Here is an 18,903-nt window from a genome sequence, read left to right on the forward strand (position 1 = left end):
TCTACGCTCTCGTTTAGAAGGGGCTTTTGGTACCATCCAGTTATTATGGTTGTGGATCAAGTTACGATTTCAAGCCCAGGTGCTGTGATGACTTTAGGTGAGAAGTTTTGGACTAGTGCAGTCTTCAATGAAAACTGTGAGTGCAAATAATTTACATAAAATGAACAAAAGTGGTAGCTCAGTGGTTAAGGTACTGGACTTGTAATTGGAAGGTTGCTGATTCAACCAAGTTGATGCTGTGGAGCCCCTGAGCAAGACCCTTAACCCTCAAGTTGTCATAATTGTAAGTCTCTTTGGATGAAAGTGTCAGATAAATGTTTTCCTTAATTATTGTTACAATGATTATTAGTGATAGCTGTAGCTGAAATCATTTTTTTAAAAAAAGAGAAATAAATGGTTTATGAAAAACAAGTTTGTTGTAATATGCAATTCCAACTGGCAGTCTGTTTTTAACAGTCCTGACCCTCAGGTTAAGAAACAGTATTTCCTGGCATTTCATGCCTTATGTTTATTGCATGTCTAAATCTGTTAGATCAAGTGATAACAGGACTCTGCAGGTCTAATTAACTTACACGAGGACTCAAACAGTGCTTCATTTGCCTGTGAGGCAAGCTGTGAGCTCCACAGTGACAGCATGCAAGAGCCAAGTCAATTATGCGACCACAGTGATGCCACTTCCATACAACCTGTTATCTGGCTTATTTGGTTAGCCATATTTTGACCTTTCATCAGTGTGGCTATGATTGCTTATGCTATGTTGTCATCTGTTGCCTAGATACAAAAGCTACCATCTTTGGTGATCAAGCTATTTTCCTTGATGTGACCTGTTTTTGTTTTTTTTGTTTTTTTGTTTTTGTTTGTTTTTTTTTTGGGGGGGGGGGGGCTGTTCTGTAAACACATGGTTTGATGAGACCTGTCTGACTGACAGACTGTCTACTGGTAAGAACACATTGTTCCCTGAAAATGCATTGCAATTGTTTACACTACAAAACAGTGTCATTCTAAATTACTAGTGCTTACTAGCACTAACTGGGAGAGTAAATTGAATACAGTGAGTGACAGCATGGGGGCGGGTCACAGTAATAGAATACATGCTAAAGAGGTAAGCGTCACATGGTTTGTTAACAGACCAGTGCTGCAGGTTAACACGGCTAGCTTACTTGTCTTTACACTGGAGGAGATCTCTGTGTTAGAGCCATGACAGAACATTGGCTTTCCTCCTTTTCAAATAAAAGCTCTTAAAAGAGAGAGAAACCCATTAGTAAACTGGAAAAGTACATGACAATGTCCAGAGTGATCGTGGTACTGCTTGCAAAGTGCATGCAAATTTAAATGGCACCCACCAAAGGGCATTTATGGATTTAGATATAAACAAGTTATTTTAACCCTTGTTTTGGTCCAGGTGCCGCTCAGCACCTGCAGCAGAGGAAAGTAGCAGCTCTGAGTCCGTGTTGGTGTGCAGGTCAGGACCAGACCCCTCTATTTCCCTACTAGGCCCCACACATCCATCACAGACCCCACTAATTCCCTACCAGGGCCTCCATCGCATCTCCCGAAGCACTTCTTGCAATCGATAGACAATACATCAAGGGTTAGGACGAGGTGATACCATTCTTTGACGTGTGTGTGCTTGTGTGTGTGTGTAAAGAGATGAAATTGAATGGTTCAGAAATGTCTTTGCTTGGTTGTCCAGATCTTGGGAGCTCCTTATGTTGGCTGATGAGTTGAAAATCTTCTCTGGGAGAGCAGCATGTAGCCTTCACGCCCTTCTCCCTCCTCCTCCTCCTGTGAGGAGCACCAGAGACCTTTTAGCTCACCAGAAATTCTGGACTTTTACGCTAGCTCCCGTATTTATCTAGCAGCATGTCAGCCAGGGCTTGTTAGGACCACATTAAAAAACAAGGAAACGTTTCACCATGAGCGCATGACACACAGCTCCGTCTTTCGGTGTGCCATGTGCAAACAAGGCAGGTAATTATGAGTAGAGATGGAGAGTGCTGATAGCAAACAATGGGCTTATTGTCGGGCGAGTATTATGGTATGTGCTATACTGTGGACGTGTAAGTAAAACTGGGCCGTTTTTTGAGACACATATCAACTCCAGTCTAACCCATACACAGGCTCATTCCTCATTATTCACAGAAATCAGTAGACACCCAAAAGCTTTACTGGGGCACCCCACATTCTGCTGGTGGTGCTGTATTTACAGATTGGGTTTGGGCTGTCCTGTTTGAACCCAGAGACATTCAGAACCAGTGGATTTATAGATGATAAAGGTAACCTCAGAAAGTCAAGTTAAACAGCAATCTCTTGAACTGATTTACAGCTGTTGTAGACCATTCCCATGTTATCATGTTGTCCAGTGACTTATAAAATACACAAGCAACATACAGCCAGTATCTCTCTTCAAAGGTCAAGTTAACAATGTATAATTAGCCCAGAAATTGGCCTAACATCTTTTATTATCCATCTTTAGTTTAAACAGCATTACGATAAGAAAACATTACATGATTAATCTTTAACTACTCCTCTCTCTCTCTCTCTCTCTCTCTCTCTCTCTCTCTCTCTCTCTCTCTCTCTCTCTCTCTCTCTCTCTCTTTCTCTCTCTCGATAAAACAGCATGAATATTTCCCCTTACTACATGCCCGTGTCCTACCCCTCAGCAACAGCATAGATTTTTCCCATACTAGAAAAAAAATAATAAAATGCTGACATCTCCTGTTGCCTCCAACGGCAGAAATTCAGGTGGCTGTTCTGCTATCCTTACCTCTCTCTCTCTCTCTCTCTCTCTCTCTCTCTTTTACTCTTTCTCCCCTTCATTTGCATTGTATGCGCTTGATTTAGCTGGAAGTATAACCTTGGAAGTATAACCTGAGGCAGTTCAAACATGATGTGAAGAAGCGCCAGCAGCGGGCGAGAAACTACACTTGTCCACCAGATGGCAGCACTGCCCTCTGTGTGCAGGCATTCTGCAGGTCTGACCCATACCACCCCCTGCAGGCTCTTCTCCCCTCTGCTGGTGACAGGCCAGTAGCTCTATGAGCTGTGCTACGGCTGTGCAAGCTCAACTGGGGGAGCTAAATGAGTCACCCCCACACAGAGGGCCTGCTCTCCCAGCAAAACGCTGCTTCGCAGTCCAAAACGCTCCTGTCGGAATGCCTTTGGAGCGAGTGTTCTGCCAAGATGATCCGACAATTGGACGAAATAGGAGAAAACGCTAACAAGCGGATGGTCTGTCCCCGCCCCCAAGGGCGTCCGCAAACGTGGCGTTGTCTTCCACTGCTGAAAGGAAAAGCCCTGGCACATAAACACTTGTGAATAAGCTTTGTAACACCGCAAATACTGTAAGGGGTAAAGGGGCCGTCCGTCTTCAGGTGCCTCTTCCTTTGCAGGCCTCTGTCATGAGCTCTTCTCCTGGTCTTCATTAGCAGTGTGGCCCTAGCAGAAGCCTCTCCTCGCCTCGCCTGTTATCTCAATGATGTTCTAATGCTAGTCAAACATTAGTGTGAATGGCTGGGCTCAATAGAGGCAGTGTTAGCCAGGAGAGTCAATATTAGCTGAGTACACAGACCAGGCTTAGGAGTGGAGGAGGAGAGAGCTCTGTGTGTGTGTGTGTGTGTGTGTGTGTGTGTGTGTGTGTGTGTGAGCGAAAAAGAAGAATGCCTCATTCCTAAGTGCGTCTCTATGAACCTTGACTGTTTGCGGGGGCAGCGTGTTGAGAGATAAGTAGGATGTAGGAAGTCTTTTTTTTTTTATTAGCACATGTTAATCAGGAACTTCTGTCTTAATCCTGTATATTTACACAAAGTTATCAGTAAAAGCCCAGGATTACCAGGACTACATTGTCTGAGGGCCGCAGGGGAAGCTTATTGGTCAGAGGTCACACAGCTCCAGAACAGCTCCATGTCAGACTTTACTGGAGCAAGTGATTCACTGTCCCCACACCCAGCACCACCTGTGCGTCCATAACAGCACATCCGCTCCCCAATCACGGCTGCTTTATATACAGGGAGCTGTGCAAACAGTTGATTTGGGAGAATCAACAGAGCCATCACGTGACACCATACAAACACTGAAGGCTTTATGCGTGAATCATAACATGGCGCACAACTGATTGTACAGGGTGAACGCATTAATAACAACAAGAGGCTGACTAATGTTTGACTTACGTCTCTTTACAGAATGTGAATAAAGGGCAGAGACTGACTACTTGATGACAGTGTCTAACTGTTTAGACGAAGCTTGTGAGCCTGTCTCTTTTAATCTATAGGCCTCCCTGGCAAACAAACAGACTAATATTGACCGTCTGGGAACAGGCTTCACTCAGCATTATATACCACTGTAGCAATTTCCTCAAGGCCTTGGGACACTGTCAACACACTGGCAAATGAAAATATTTTTCCTTGCTCTGAGCCAAGCTTCAACAATTTGTTTGGATATGTTAAAGGCAGGGAAGGCTAATTTGAACAATGGGCACGTCTATATGTAACTACGCTGTGTTTGAGCTGTTCCATATATCAGAATTGAAGCAGCATCAACAGGCATTGTTGATTCTTGACCCTTTCCTTCTTTTGTGGCTGGTTTGTGTTGTCCGATACAGATCAACAAGCTTAGCATCTGAGGAAAGTATCAGGCTCAAAGCTGTGGGCTGTGTAAAAACCAAAACAAAGGAAAACCAAACATCATTTCAGATCACTAGTGAATGCAACCCCCCCCCCCCCCACACACACACCCTGAGCCAGTCATGTCAGCACAACAGTTTTTGATGTGGCAACACACTGCTCCAATTCAGATTTGCTGACATGAAAAAAGGCAGCGTTGGCTTAATGCTCTTCTTAAAGACCATAATCGCTCTTTCCCCCCACTGTTAATGAATGCTAATTAGAAGTCTTGCATCCTCCCCTCCCCGCTCTGTGTTCGCTGGCTGCCTCTCTAATGCACTGTGTTGCACCTCTTCTCTCTCGCTCTCTGCAGCTCAGCTCCAGAGCTGCTCTGCCAGCTAATAAAGTCAGATAATCCATCCGTCTCCACCACTGGCAACTCCACAAGACACTAGTAGCCTAGCCGCAAAATGGCGCCTCTCCCCATTCCTCTGATCCTCGGACTTCCTCATACTGGCAAAAATGTGTGGGGTTGGCACCACAACTGGGTTAATGCAGGTTGCCTGGCCCTGAGGTCGTTGGTGCTGATGGCAGCATTTATGGGCGGTGATGGCAGCATTACTGTTAAAACAGGTTGGAGAGGGAACCACTGCATTCTTATGACCTCAAGCAAAGCTCAGAGCAAGATGGAAGGAATGAGGTGCCTATCCCAGTTCTCTGGAAGAGCCTTATTCCCTACATCCATCATAAAAAAACAAGAAATATAAAGGTTATGTCCTCTTACTCAGTTTGTTTGTATGGAATGTTTACATTGCATGACTAGACTGTTATTGCCAGTCCCTAAATTTTTATTTATTGATTTGCGTGTTAATGTTTCCAGTCTACATGCTTTAAGGAAGCCCAGCCTACCTGTCATAAAAACGGTAAGGTGCGAAGACCCAATTAGTATGAGAAGACCCAGTTAATATGTATCTGCCAATGAGTGATGATTACAGACAACACTTGCAGTTCTGACACAAATTTTAGGGATGTACGTTTGTTCAGTTGTCTCACTTGATTTTCTTTAATTAATTGCTTAAGTAATTCATTAGTATATAAATAAATAAAACAATCAACATATATTACGTTTTCCAAAATCTACTAATTGAGACTAGTTTAGACTGATTATGTAACAGGCTATTGGTGACAAATAGGTAAACAGTAGAGTTTTCTAGCCTAATAAAGAATTGTTTAGTTAATAAAGTCTTTTTCAAACCTCTCTCACAGTTTCAGCCATGAGTCCAAAAAAGGCAGCTCTCAGGGGCAGGTGAAAGGTGTCTTTGTGTTCTTAAATGCCTACCTTGCATGGTGACACAACGAACCTCCCAAATAGCTGTTAAAGCATGTGAATTAAGCAGAGCGCTCACAAGTGCCAACTCAACAGACAAATTATTCCAACAAATAACAACGGTGCAATAACATTCTGTAATTTAGGTTTGAGGAGACCATAGTGGGTAAAGTAAACCAATTTGCCCCGTGGAGCAGGTCTCACCCACAGGATGTGTGGTTGGCAATGGCTGTGGTGGGCCAAACCGACAAATCATAGGCTACTTCCACCCCCCCACCAACTCTGGAAGGGAAATCCACAGACGGCCGTGCACAGTTGGAGCGTGAGCTCAAATGACCGACTCTCTTCCACTTTCTCGCATCATCCAGCTCCTTCGTCCCATGTCCTAAACAGAGCTGGATGAGTGCAGACTGACTGCACGCCGACTATCTGCAGGAGTAAAACGGCATGGCTGCGCTGTACTGTGTGGGGGAGTAGAACGGCATGGCTGCCGCTGTACTGTGTGGGGGAGTAGAACCGCACGGCTGCGCTGTACTGTGTGGGGGAGTAGACCCGCACGGCTGCGCTGTACTGTGTGGGGGAGTAGAACTGCACGGCTGCGCTGTACTGTGTGGGAGAATAGACCTGCACGGCTGCGCTGTACCGTGTGTGGGGGTGGACCTGCACGGCTGCGCTGTACCGTGTGTGGGGGTGGACCTGCACGGCTGCGCTGTACCGTGTGTGGGGGTAGACCTGCACGGCTGCGCTGTACGGTGTGTGGGGGTAGACCTGCACGGCTGCGCTGTACCGTGTGTGGGGGTAGACCTGCACGGCTGCGCTGTACCGTGTGTGGGAGTAGACCTGCACGGCTGCGCTGTACTGCTGGACATGTCTTAGGACCTCGTATTTGTCAGTGTGGTAATATATTATTAATACAATGATACTAGTACATTCAAAATACTGCTTACAAGATTTTTAAATATTTATTTTTTTAAATGGAATACATAATAATACATCAGCAATATAACATTGTAATCAGTAATATAATATAATCAGTAATATAATAATATATTAAGTAAATGAATTCGATGCATGATGAATAGCCTATTTCCTTGTTACATTTTTTTTGCAGATACTATTCTCAAGTATTGGAGTGTACTGATGCCTGGCGTATGTTAATCTTTTTTTTTTTTTTCCTCTAAAACATTTCTATTTCACATATGCACCCAGCAATATCCATAATAAGGATCAGAAAATGTGATATGAACTATGAAATGGGAGTTCATGAATGCCTGCCCAAATTGATTTCTTTTGAATGAGAGCACTAGGGAATACGTGTAATTGTCAGAAGGTGGCTAGACCACCAAATGTAATATTACTCCTTGTAATAGATTGGAAGAAGTGAATTTTATATTACTTTTAAAAACGGCCCATGGCAGTCTCTTCCAACAGCTTCACCTTTGCCCTCTATGGAAACCCATTTGTTCCACACATGTGATCAATCAATAAATCAGTTGACAAATTAGTAATCCCTTAATAAATCAATTAAGAAATATACAAATCAATAAATAATCAATAGTTTGTTCCTACTGAGAACTGCAGTGAGATGCAGTGTACTGTTAATACGTGGGCGATATACTAGAAGCACCCGAAATGAACACTGTTGACCTTGCCCTTCAGTATTTGGGCTTCTATGTGATATAGTTGCAAATCAGGGGTGAAAAATTCAGGGCAAACCTTTAGTTTTAAGATGGGAGATGTGCTCCTGAAGCAGATGACTTGGAACTCGGCGCACCGCAGAGTAATTTGTTATTGTTTAACACAAAACATTAGCTTCTGATTTGAGATGTTACTACCCAGGCAAAGTCCAGGTACTAGAAAGTAGAGCACATAGTGAATACTTTAGGAATAAATTACATATTGCGTGATTTGAGACACTGCAATTTTTTTATCCTGCATGCACTTTGTCTAGTTTGATCTAGTTTAATAATGCAATAAAGTGACGGATTGCTTTTTTGTTTATTGGTTTATCTAATACTGTTCATCTAATACTAGCTGTTATTGATTTGTCCACTGTGCCAGGAGTTGGGACCCAAACTGCAGCCAATCAGTTTACAGACCGTTACAGAGAAGCTGCCATTGGTCAAGGCTGGATGAAAAGCACTGGGCTTTTGTGTGTGTGTGTGTGTGTGTGTGTGTGTGTGTGTGTGTGTGTGTGTTTCAACCACAGAACATGAAAAAGGAAGTGATGCAATTATTTGTCCCCAAAAGGAATTACAATCCTTGTGGTTTAAATCCATCCAAATATGTGGCGCCATACCTTATAAAGAGTAATGAAAGAAGACATTAATTATGCTGAAGTAACAGGAACTAACAATAGTTCTGCTTAGATTCCACACTCAAAAAGGCGATGGAATGAAGATTAGATTTAATCAGTGCCCAACCATGCATGAGAAATCCCTACAATGGAGAAAACATGGGTGTGGCCTTCCCACCTGACAATCGTCTGCACCCTGGCACCCTGGAACCTGCCATAATCCCTGTTCACAATAGTAGGCCATCAAGTCATGCTAAAGTGAGCATTTATTGACCGTATTGTGACAGCTGACTGCTTACGCCAGAGGCCACTGTCAACATTTAAAGCCTTGAACAAATGAAGGCTTTGAAGAGGTGATTTACAGGGGCTTGTGTGTGTGCTGGTTGGAAAACAGGTGTGAGATGATTATGGAACGTTAGAGAGATAGTTGTGGGATCTGATGAAATCTGAGCTTACATACCTCACTAATGATGTTGTGACATAGCTGGGCCAGTCACTGCACTTCGTCACGTAGATCACACGCACACACACACACACACACACGTAAGATTTCCAGATTTGAGCAATACTCCTTCCCTCCACCCCTTTCTTCTTCATTTTGACTGTGTTTAGATTAGAAAGCCAGAGACAACTGCACGCAGTAGCCACTGGAGATAACTTCTTAAAAAAAGACCATTCACGTATATGGAGATTTATAGACGCTTGCATGCAAACAAACTGCAGTGTAACCAGTATCTTGGGTGAGGCCTGGAGTAATGGACTACTTTTGCTTAATGACTGCAGTTATGTGAGCAGTTTTGAGGAACACAAATTGTCCTCAACTAAGAATGTGTGTGGTGGCGCGGCAAACCGTCCCGTTGTTTGAACACACTGGCGGTAATGGACTTGGTCACAGCCTCCTGAGTGCAGGTAGCCAGAGGTAAGGGCAGGTGGCTTGCCTTTGTGTGACATGACACAGACAGAGAACTGCTCCCACACAGCTGGCCACAGACGCTGTGTCCAGGTGCTGCGCAGTGTGTGTGTGTGTGTGTTGGCAGTTCCTGAGAGTGGAGTGGGCCTTAATGAGGCAGGTCGGGCAGACGGGGGATGAGTGGGGGAGGGGGGGGGTAAAGTAGTAAGGGTTAGGGGTGGTTTAAAGCCAAAGCTAAATCAGTGTCTGCTGCATTGCTCCTCAGCATTACGAATGGTCTCTTTCCATGTGCTGCTGCCTGTCGTCGTACCTGTTTGTTTTCCACCATTTATCTGGCTGTTGCCAAAACAGAACCGACCAGACCTGCATTCTTGACGTGTGGTGTGTGTGTTTTTGTGCCTTGTTAGAAGCGTGGGTTGTTGGATGAAGCTGGGCGTGGGAGAGGGCGTTGCAAGCCTGCAGGCACTGCTACCTTGCACCTCTACGCCTGCATGAACACAAGGACCATTCATGGAAACCGCCGTGCTGCATGCCATGAGCATAAACACCCCTTCAGCTGCCCTGACTACTCACGAGTGGGCCGGGAGAATCTTTCATCGCCATTACTGCAGTACATGCAAATAACAACAGGCACCATCATGTTTCTTTTGCTCTCAGAGTTCTAGTATCCAGCTCTGAAGCAGATCTGTTCCCATATCATTTCCTCCTTTGGGATTAACTGCAATAATCTTATGCGTTAAGGGCTTTATGAACATCCTCATTCCATTGAAGTAGCCACTCTTAACACTTGACATTTCACCTGCTTAGCTTTTAGCATAAGGCAGGATTAGATGCAGTTGTGTTTACCTGTCTTAGTATAGTTCATGCACTAAGCCTGCCTCCAAACATAGCCCGGGTTGTTGCTGCTTTAAGACATACTGCTCATCTCCTTCATGTTGCTTTAGAGAATGGGCATGCAGTGATTCACTGGCTGGCAGGCTGAAAGTGAGAGGTGTCTCTGCTGGCATGCTTCCAAGGCCTGGTAAAGGACAAAATCCGCAGACAATGGCTCGTTAAAGCTCTTAAGAGCATAACGAGCGCCTGGTGTGGGTCCGGAATGTGTAGGGGCCGCCGGCGATGCTCTTAATTGTATTGTACAGCCGCGGGTGAGCGCTGACTGTAAGAAGAGTGATGAAAGTAAAGGTGCAACAAAGGCGAACACACAGGATCTGCTAAAGGGGAACTACGTCAATGATGTGAGTTTGTGAATGCCAAGGACATGTCATACTTAAAATAAAAAGAACTCCGTATTCTACTCAACTCTCAGTTCAAGCGTAGTTTTAGAAGCTGATCCTGAAATAAATTCAGGCTCTAACCGCATGGGTTACACAGTATAATCTCAGCAGTGACTAACAACCAGCAGGGTTGGTTGCTAGCATGTTCAGGAGCAGGTGCAGAACTGCCCAATCGCATGGGCCACCAATCCTTTTTCCCACCAATCAGACACTTGAGTGGGCCGGTGTCAGTGCAGATAGCTCCGCCCCTGCCTCTTCGCATCCAAGGGCTGAAGGATTTATTGGTCAGCTGCTCCCAGAAGCCCCTTTAAAGCTGTGCATGCTCCTTGCTCCTCCAGCTAGCCCACACATGCCTCCTCTGTCAGAGCCCCATTTACAGCTCCCAGTGAAGGTTTCTATTAGCCCAGCCAGGGGAGCCTTATTTACCGCCCTCCTCCACCAATTATATCCGTCCCATACTATATTTTACATGACAGTTAATCAGTGTTGAACGATGGGCGCTCACCTGTAAACGCCCTCCAAAGATCACCGTCAAGTTCCTTGGCTCTAGTGTTAATCCTGAGGGGGAGACCAGGGTGAGGGTGGTACATTAGCGCCTGCGGGTGTCCAGCGTGGTTTGCTGGAGGCTCTCATCATTAGCCTGCCTCTGCACATGCAGCCCTGTTTCATGGCTGCTCCCAAATAGCGTGGAGAATTTGCGAGGCGGTTAGTGGGCGTCATTAATATCCGCCCGGGCCTGGGCTGACAGCTGCTGATTGGAATGGAGAGCCCCTGTAAAGCAGACAGCTACAAATTTCCCTGACAGCTTGGCGTCCATTACCCACAGTCAGCCTGCCAAAGCAACTGTAATAAGAGATGTAGAGAGAGCACACACACATTCTCACACGCCTGCACATTCAATGGCGGTATACAATAAGAACACATGGGTGCACACAGACACACAGATACACAGACACACATACATACATACACACACATGCAAGCATGCATACATGCGCACACATACGTACACACTCACACATACTTTTCTCAACCATAACAACCCCATTAATTTTCATGTCTTCATCTAGATGGTAGAGTCTAATTCCCCATAGTGTGAAGTGGGATCAGGAGAGAGGTTTGGCCTTGGCAATGTGTGTCCATGATTGTCAGCATTCTGTTTAGTTAGTTCTTTTACATCCACACGCATGCGCGCACACACACTCAAATGGCAGACACACACCTGGCACTGATGAGTTTGGGCTGACCAGTGTGCAAATGTGTTACTTTGATTTATTCAGTCAAGGTGGAGAGATATAAACTCAATAAAACAGCGATCACATTGATTTAATACTCTTTCTCATTTTATGGATGGGTACACAGACACCCCAGTCCTGCAGGACTGATGGGAGATGTTTGGGTCACTTAATTATAGCCAAGCCTCTTTTAGTCCTAAAAACAGAAGTGACAGCACTTTAAAATGAGTGAACCTCATCAGTAGTCTGTCTGATCTCTTAAGGACATAAACCATAGTGCCTGTGTGTGTGGGCGTGTGAGTGTGAGTGTGTGTGTGTGTGTGTGTGTGTGTGTGTGTGTGTGTGGAGTGAAATGGAGAATATGTGTTAGTGAATATCACATAGCGCAGTTCTCTGTAGATATCCAGGTGTTTTATTTTACAGAACACACTGAATATTAACATGAACCTCACAGTTCTGCCTAAGGCCGCTGCCTCAAACACACACACACACACACACACACACACACACACACACTTTTGCTCTGTCTCTTACCCACTTGTTTATATATGCACATTACATTCACAGATAGCACACACACCCCTTCACAGTAATTCTGTCACTGACGTTACTACACAACAGGAAGCTCTGGGCTCAATATTTCACTGCAGCGTTTTATTGCATGTCCTCCCCTGTCAGTCAGCCCCTTCCTCCGTCAGCAATAAAGCACTCCATAATAAAAGTCCCTCTCCCCAAGTGCCTGCCACTCTAACCCCACAGATAATCCTGCCGGATCACTGCTCTCTGCCCCATGCATAGTTTTGGTAGCGTCATTACATCTCGAACCCCTGCGCCACGCTCAGCCAGGTTATTATAATGCTCTGTGCTTTATTACGCTGAGCACCGACTGAAAAGAGCAGCGACACCCAAGAATATCCTGCCGAACAAGCCGTTACCACGAGTCAGGTTAAGAACGGGGGCCGCCTGAGTGATTCATCGCCCGCGCTCTCTCCGGTACAGGCACGGCTTACCTTCATATCTCGGAACAATGAGCAGCGCACTCAATAAAAGCAATATTACAGTCTGTTTAAAAGGCGGCGAGGCGGAAAAAAGCTGGAGCGCGGCAGTAAAAAGTGCAGATCCGAACGCGTGCAGGAGGTCACGGCCATGAGGAAAAAGGTTATTGCTTTTCACGGGAGAAATTATGTTTGAACACTGACAACAGCAGAAATCTCCTGCTGATTTGTCAATCACTTTGCTGTATAAGGTTCTAAGGATGCATTTTACACTGGGCTGTGGTATACTGGGAGGTCTCTTCGCAGCAAAATTTAAATAAACTCAACGTCTTTTAAAATAAAGAATAACACTTTAAATAGCTGTTCAAGGAGATCAACACATCATTTATACCATATCATAGAGAAATATTTGAAGGTTCCTAACTTGTTTATAAACAGCTAAAGTGTAATTCTGTATTGTAAGCAACTGAAGTGGCAGGGTAGCCAATTTGTTATTCCGAAATCAGAGTATCTCTCTAAACGATTTTTCTCATCAGTGAGATTATAGAATGAAACTATTCAGTGGTCAGCTGCTCCAATACAAGCTGCTATTCACACTGACAAGCAGTGTCATAGCAACGGCAGAGGTAGTTTGCACCAGAAAGATTCTAGATTTGAATTTTCGAGGGATAAGCCAATGCATTTGTCACTTGCAAATAAAAGGGCGGTCTGGGCTCCTTTTGGCTGAAACTTTACCCATTCAAGCCAGCCAGAAAATTTGCATAAGCAAATAGGCAGATTTTTGCATGAGACCACCCCTTTATTTATTATTTTTAAACAAACATAAAAATATGATATCTATCCATTTTTATGGATGTGTAACTAGATCCAGACAGCCAGACATCAATTATATGCCGCTTGCCTTATTCTACATGTTTGCAAGACACTGTTCCCTTCACTTCCTTGTTAACCATCAGTTACCAAAACTGGATTAGTGATGAGCAGTTTAACTGCATGTCTAGTGAAATCGAAATTTCTGAGACCTTTAAGTACAACAGTACTTCCTCATACAAGTCATTATTTCTCTAAAGTTCTGCATAATGACACAGCTGGTTAAAAAATAGTTTTTTATATATATATATATATATATATATATATATATATATATATATATATAAGAGTTTATATATATAAACTCTTAACAACCCTGCAGCTTCTGTCAAATTGTAATAAAAGCCCATGGTGCTAGCTGAATGCCCCAAGCACCTTGCTCTTGTTAAAAGTGGAGTACAGTTGGCTGTGAAGACTGCCTGCCCTGAATTAGTTTCTCTTTAGAAAAGCTGCCAAAGTTTGAAGTAGCCGCAGAGCAGCACCCGGCTCTGCCAAACTGAGGCACCACAGAGCGGCACCCGACTCTGCCAAACTGAGGCAGCCGCAGAGCGGCACCCAGCTCTGCCAAATTGAGGCAGTGTGCTAAATGCTCTTCCTGATTTGAAACACACGGTGCACCACACCAGCCTGCCCCCATCAGCATATCACCAATGGAAAATGGACGTTGTCACTGGAGCCCATTAACTTCCAACATGGAAGCATGCGTATAGACACAGCATCAGGCAATACTCTGCAGAAACGATATTTCAAGAACAAGTGAGCCTACACGTGCACATGCACACACACGCGCACACACACACACACACGCGCACACACACACACACACACACACACACACACACACACACACACACACAGTACTTTCTCTCTTCAGAGGAGCTTTCAATGTTTGTGGCCCACTGAATCCTTGCTGTGCGTCAGCTGCATTATGTTGTCTTTGATGTGGCACGAAAGCACAGTTATCTGTGATCTATTTCTGCCTAGTACATCACCAAAACCCAGACATGAAGAGGAAGTGGCTAGTTTTCGAAACCCATGTTCTAAACATGGTTTTCCGTGGACCAACGGAACAGTCACATGTTTGTAAATTATCCAGCATGCTCCGAGAGCCCGGCAAATCATCCGGCTTTGTCTCGTGAGGTCAAGATGCAGAAGTCCTTTTGGTGTGCTTACAATGCAGTCACTATTTATGACACAGGATGTTCCATCTGCCTGTGTTTCCTGTCTAAGGACTCTTTCAGGATATGCTCCCTGGATCTGCTTACTCTTCTCTGGGACATCTGCTTAGGACTCCTGGGTATAATATCACGCGTCTCCTGGAGCTCAGAAGGACTTCTGCTTTTTTCATCAGATTTACATGCTGCAGAGCCCTTTGGTAGTCATTATGCACGGCACCATATGCTGGGGGGGGGGGGGGGGGCATTCTATGTAGTGGTGTAACAGGGACGGTAATGGTCTGTGCGTTTGGGTTCCCTGGTGGCGAGAGGTAGGATCTGTCTCTCATCATGACTCTTACTGGGGATCATATTCAAGAGTTATGAGGGCTATCTCTGGATCTGTGGGACATAAAGGAGGGTAACGGCAAGCAGGAAGGATACTGATCTCAGATCAGCACCTTTGGTCTCGCTGTCAAGCAGTGCAGGCATGGTGAGGGTTAACATCTGTCAATTACAGGGCTGGAACTGTTTTTCTTCTGCTGCCCCCTAGATTGGTTCCACATGTCTACTCTGTTTCCTTCCCTCCCTCTCTTTTTCTCCCTCGATTGAATCGCTTGTGTTTATTGGCAGCAGGGGGAAACCTGAAGGCCTCAGCGTGCGATTTGTCCCCTCGTCGTGGAGCAGATGGTGGACATCAGTGTCAGGCTTCGAAGGCCGAGCAGCTCGGGCAGCAGGAAATGACACGGTTGAGGGCCGCCTCTAAAGCAGTGTGGAGGCGCCATCCGTCACACATTACCATGGCAGCATCGCTCATTAGCATCACAGGGGTGTGAACAACAGAGGGGTTGATGGGAGATCAGTGCACAAGGGATGCCCATACTTCAGCCCAACGCACCCACTCCCACGGCATGGGAGAGATGGGCCGGAAGATTCAAACAGCCATCAAATGAATCTGTAAGGCGTGGTCCCGAGAGTCTCCCTATGAGGCGGAGAAACGGAGTTTCATAACTTGCAGGAAAGAGTAGGGGCAGGTAGATAAATAAGGGTGACATTTGTTATGCCTCTGTGTGTTGGCTTAGTCCACATATGGTAGAACAATCATCTGGAGCTAGGGTCCACGAAAACAAGGAGGAAGACACTTTTAGCATTTCATTAGATTACAGCACGAAGGCAAAGCACAGACACACAAACAAACATGCACAGGAGGAAATGAAATGTAAACAACCCATCTCGGGGATCTGGAACACGCTTCTCTCGTGCAGTGATCTGACGCTACAGTATCTCCCTGTGGTGTCTTCACGCCATCGCTGCAGTATTAATCCTCTCTGGCCTCCATCCAGTGTTGGCAGAATTCATTCTGCTGTGCTGACCTTGGATCAGTCTGATGGTCTCTCTCAGAAGGGTAAAGGGTTAGATTCTGGGTGAGGGAAGCTGGCCCAGGATCAGTGTGAACCAACAGCTACAATCAGCTCTCTCGCAGCAGGTTCTGGATGGACACTAGCATGGGAAGCAGCTCCTTATGCCAAAGCACCTTCTGTTGGTGGCGCGTTAGCGTCACTCGGTTTTAATTAGCCCGTGCACATGCCAAGCCCACGCCCACAAGCCACATGCAGTATCCCAGCATGCCACAGCTAGTAAGGAAGGGGGAGGGCCAGTAATGACCTTGTGAAAATCTGCTTCATCTACTTTTCACGTCTGCCTGGAAAATGTGCGTCCCTCACATATTAACCTGTAGTGGGGTGCCATTGTGTATTTTCTGGTGCGTTTCTGAAATGCTCTGTGGTTGCAGGGTCCAGGGGAGGGAATAGAGCCTGCAGTCCTGTTCCTGGACGCTCCTGGCTGGGGTCCACAGATGACTCACCTGTTGCCTGCCGCCGTCATCTGAGTGGGTGAGAGTGTGAGCGCAGGATCGGTATACCCTCGGCAGGTATGGCACGCCACGTAAGCCGAGGGAGCAACATGTTCGGTCTCCTGAACTGATTAAAGAGCTCAGCTGTTGCTTTCTGTCTTTCCAAATCTTAGCAGACATGACAACAACAACTCTCTCTCTCTCTCTCTCTCTCTCTCTCTCTCTCTCTCTCTCTCTCTCTTTCTGTCTCCCGGTGCTTAGTTCAGGTCAGAGATGGGAGCCCGAAATGTGATGAGAGTCAACAATTGCCCCCACCAGCCACCCAGCATGAAATGGGCATCAGAAGGCCAGTTGCAGCCCTGCTAGCGCGAGCCAGCCTGTGGCTCCAGGCCAGACGGCCCAGCCCAGCCTCCCCTTGGCAGGCCTCCCTGTGGTTAATCTGATCATAGCGCAGTGTTAACAACACATGGCCTTGCCCTGGAGCCCACTCCAAATGAGGTTACATCCCAAGCAATACCTTGATGAATAATTAAGAGGCCAGATGCCGAACTGGAAGCAACTTAGCTAGTGACCCCGGTGTCCAATCACGCTCGGGCTGTATTAGGTAATCCATCCAGTCTTGTCTCCATCTCTCTCGCTCATTTGCTTTCTTGTTCCCTCACTGACACTGACATTCACTCGCTCACTCACTCAGTCCCTCACATTACTGACTCAGTCACTGTCTCTCTCTCTCTCTCTCTCTCTCTCTCTCTCTCTCTCTCTCTCTCTCTCTCTGGTCTTATGGTCAGGTGCCAGAGATAACAAAAGGCAGTCAGTTTAGGCCGCTGGCAGTGGCAACTTTAAACAGTGTAAGGATTATAATCTATTAGCATGAGCAGCTAGGTGAATTGCTGTATCGCCCATTAAATAGTCTGTTCTTAGCTGGACGTGTGGTGGATGCTCTACAATGTAACGTGCGGTCTACATTAGGTCATCGCTGGCATTGCTGGATGAGGGTGTTATGAAGTATGATCGCCTCTTATTTCTGTTGACACTCTTGCTTTATTTGCTGTAAAATCACAAAGTGAAATTTCTGCTCACTGGATTTTATGAGCAAATTGGTTCGGCTAAAGTAAATCATTGACTGCCTCTGTAAACAAAACGAGTTTTCCCAGAGTCTGCTGCATCTAATCAGTTAGTCTGGGACTGAGGCCACCTTTGTGTCACACACACACACACACACACACACACACACACACACACACACACACACACACACACACACACACACACACACACACTCTCAAGCAAGCACTGCAACAATCTTTTTACAACATAGTGATACAAGCAGCAAGGTTCTGCATATTGACACAGTAAAATGTTTTTCTAATTATAGATGTTATGCAGTTACGCAGTGCTTATTGTTTTTGTGACATTACAAAGCCCAGTGTTTAACGGTGTAACTCAAGTTTTTCATATGATGACTCATCGGCTAATATGCATCTGAGAATATTTCAAACATTATTTCTAGGATTGTTCTCCACTGAAATGTCAAACGTGTCAACAAGTTAAAAAGATTCAAATTTATTAAAAAAAGAATTCAGCAACTGGTAGAAGCAGAAATTTGGATTAACATTAGAACACTGTTTTAAACATTTTTTTTAATTAACATTACTTAAAGGATTTGATAGTTAAATGGTGGGATTTGTAGCATGCATAGAATTCAGAGTCATACAACAATTTACAGTTAATGCTGTAAAATGCTATAATGAATGGTGAAATACTGTAACATTTTCAAAGAAATTAAATAGGCAAAGTTTTCGGATTGAGGACCAGAGTGGAAGGAGCATAAGTTTACTCCATCTTGACCTTTCATTACATGGAAAGAAGAGAGAGAGAGAGAAAAAAACAAGCACACCAAAAACCAGAGAGACCACACTGTACAACACAATAGAAGCCATGAGTGCTAATCATCTGGGCTCTCGGAGGAATGGCATTCATCAGAGATGCCTTTATATGTGACAAGGGTCTTTGACAGAATCATACACTCACTCCAGAGAAGGCGAGGTGCCAGAGAAACCACATTACACAAGACGACGGTGAAGGTTCGCAGCGTTCCATGCCAGATCTTCTGACAGAGACGTGAAGCGACATGACCTTCTGAATCTAATTTAGCATCCCAAAAGATTATGCCCTCCTCGGGAGCGCCGAGGGACCTGGAGCAGCGGGTAGTGGAATGTGCGAAACATCTGACTGTTCAGTGGCCTTCTGACTTTTGAGTGCTTCAAATGTGACTCGTCAAGGTTGAAAAGTGATGAATTTGAATAATATGAATGTAACTGGAAGAGAAATTGTTCTTTTATTTTCTCCGACTGATAGTTTTCTATGGAACCGCTTTTTGATGTCTGTG

The 18,903-nt window shown here is 45.2% G+C and overlaps 1 long non-coding RNA gene across 1 annotated transcript; it reads left to right on the forward strand.

Moving 5' to 3' along the window:
- On the forward strand, positions 1-18,281 carry LOC145658431 (uncharacterized). Its single transcript, XR_014123995.1, has 3 exons — positions 1-136; positions 16,455-16,592; positions 16,776-18,281. It is a non-coding gene; the product is annotated as an uncharacterized LOC145658431 (long non-coding RNA).
- The last annotated feature ends 622 nt before the right edge of the window (positions 18,282-18,903 follow it).

Source organism: Electrophorus electricus, chromosome 6, assembly GCF_041902795.1.
Source record: "Electrophorus electricus isolate QZ-2024a chromosome 6, ASM4190279v1, whole genome shotgun sequence".
In the NCBI taxonomy this organism is placed as follows: domain Eukaryota; kingdom Metazoa; phylum Chordata; class Actinopteri; order Gymnotiformes; family Gymnotidae; genus Electrophorus; species Electrophorus electricus.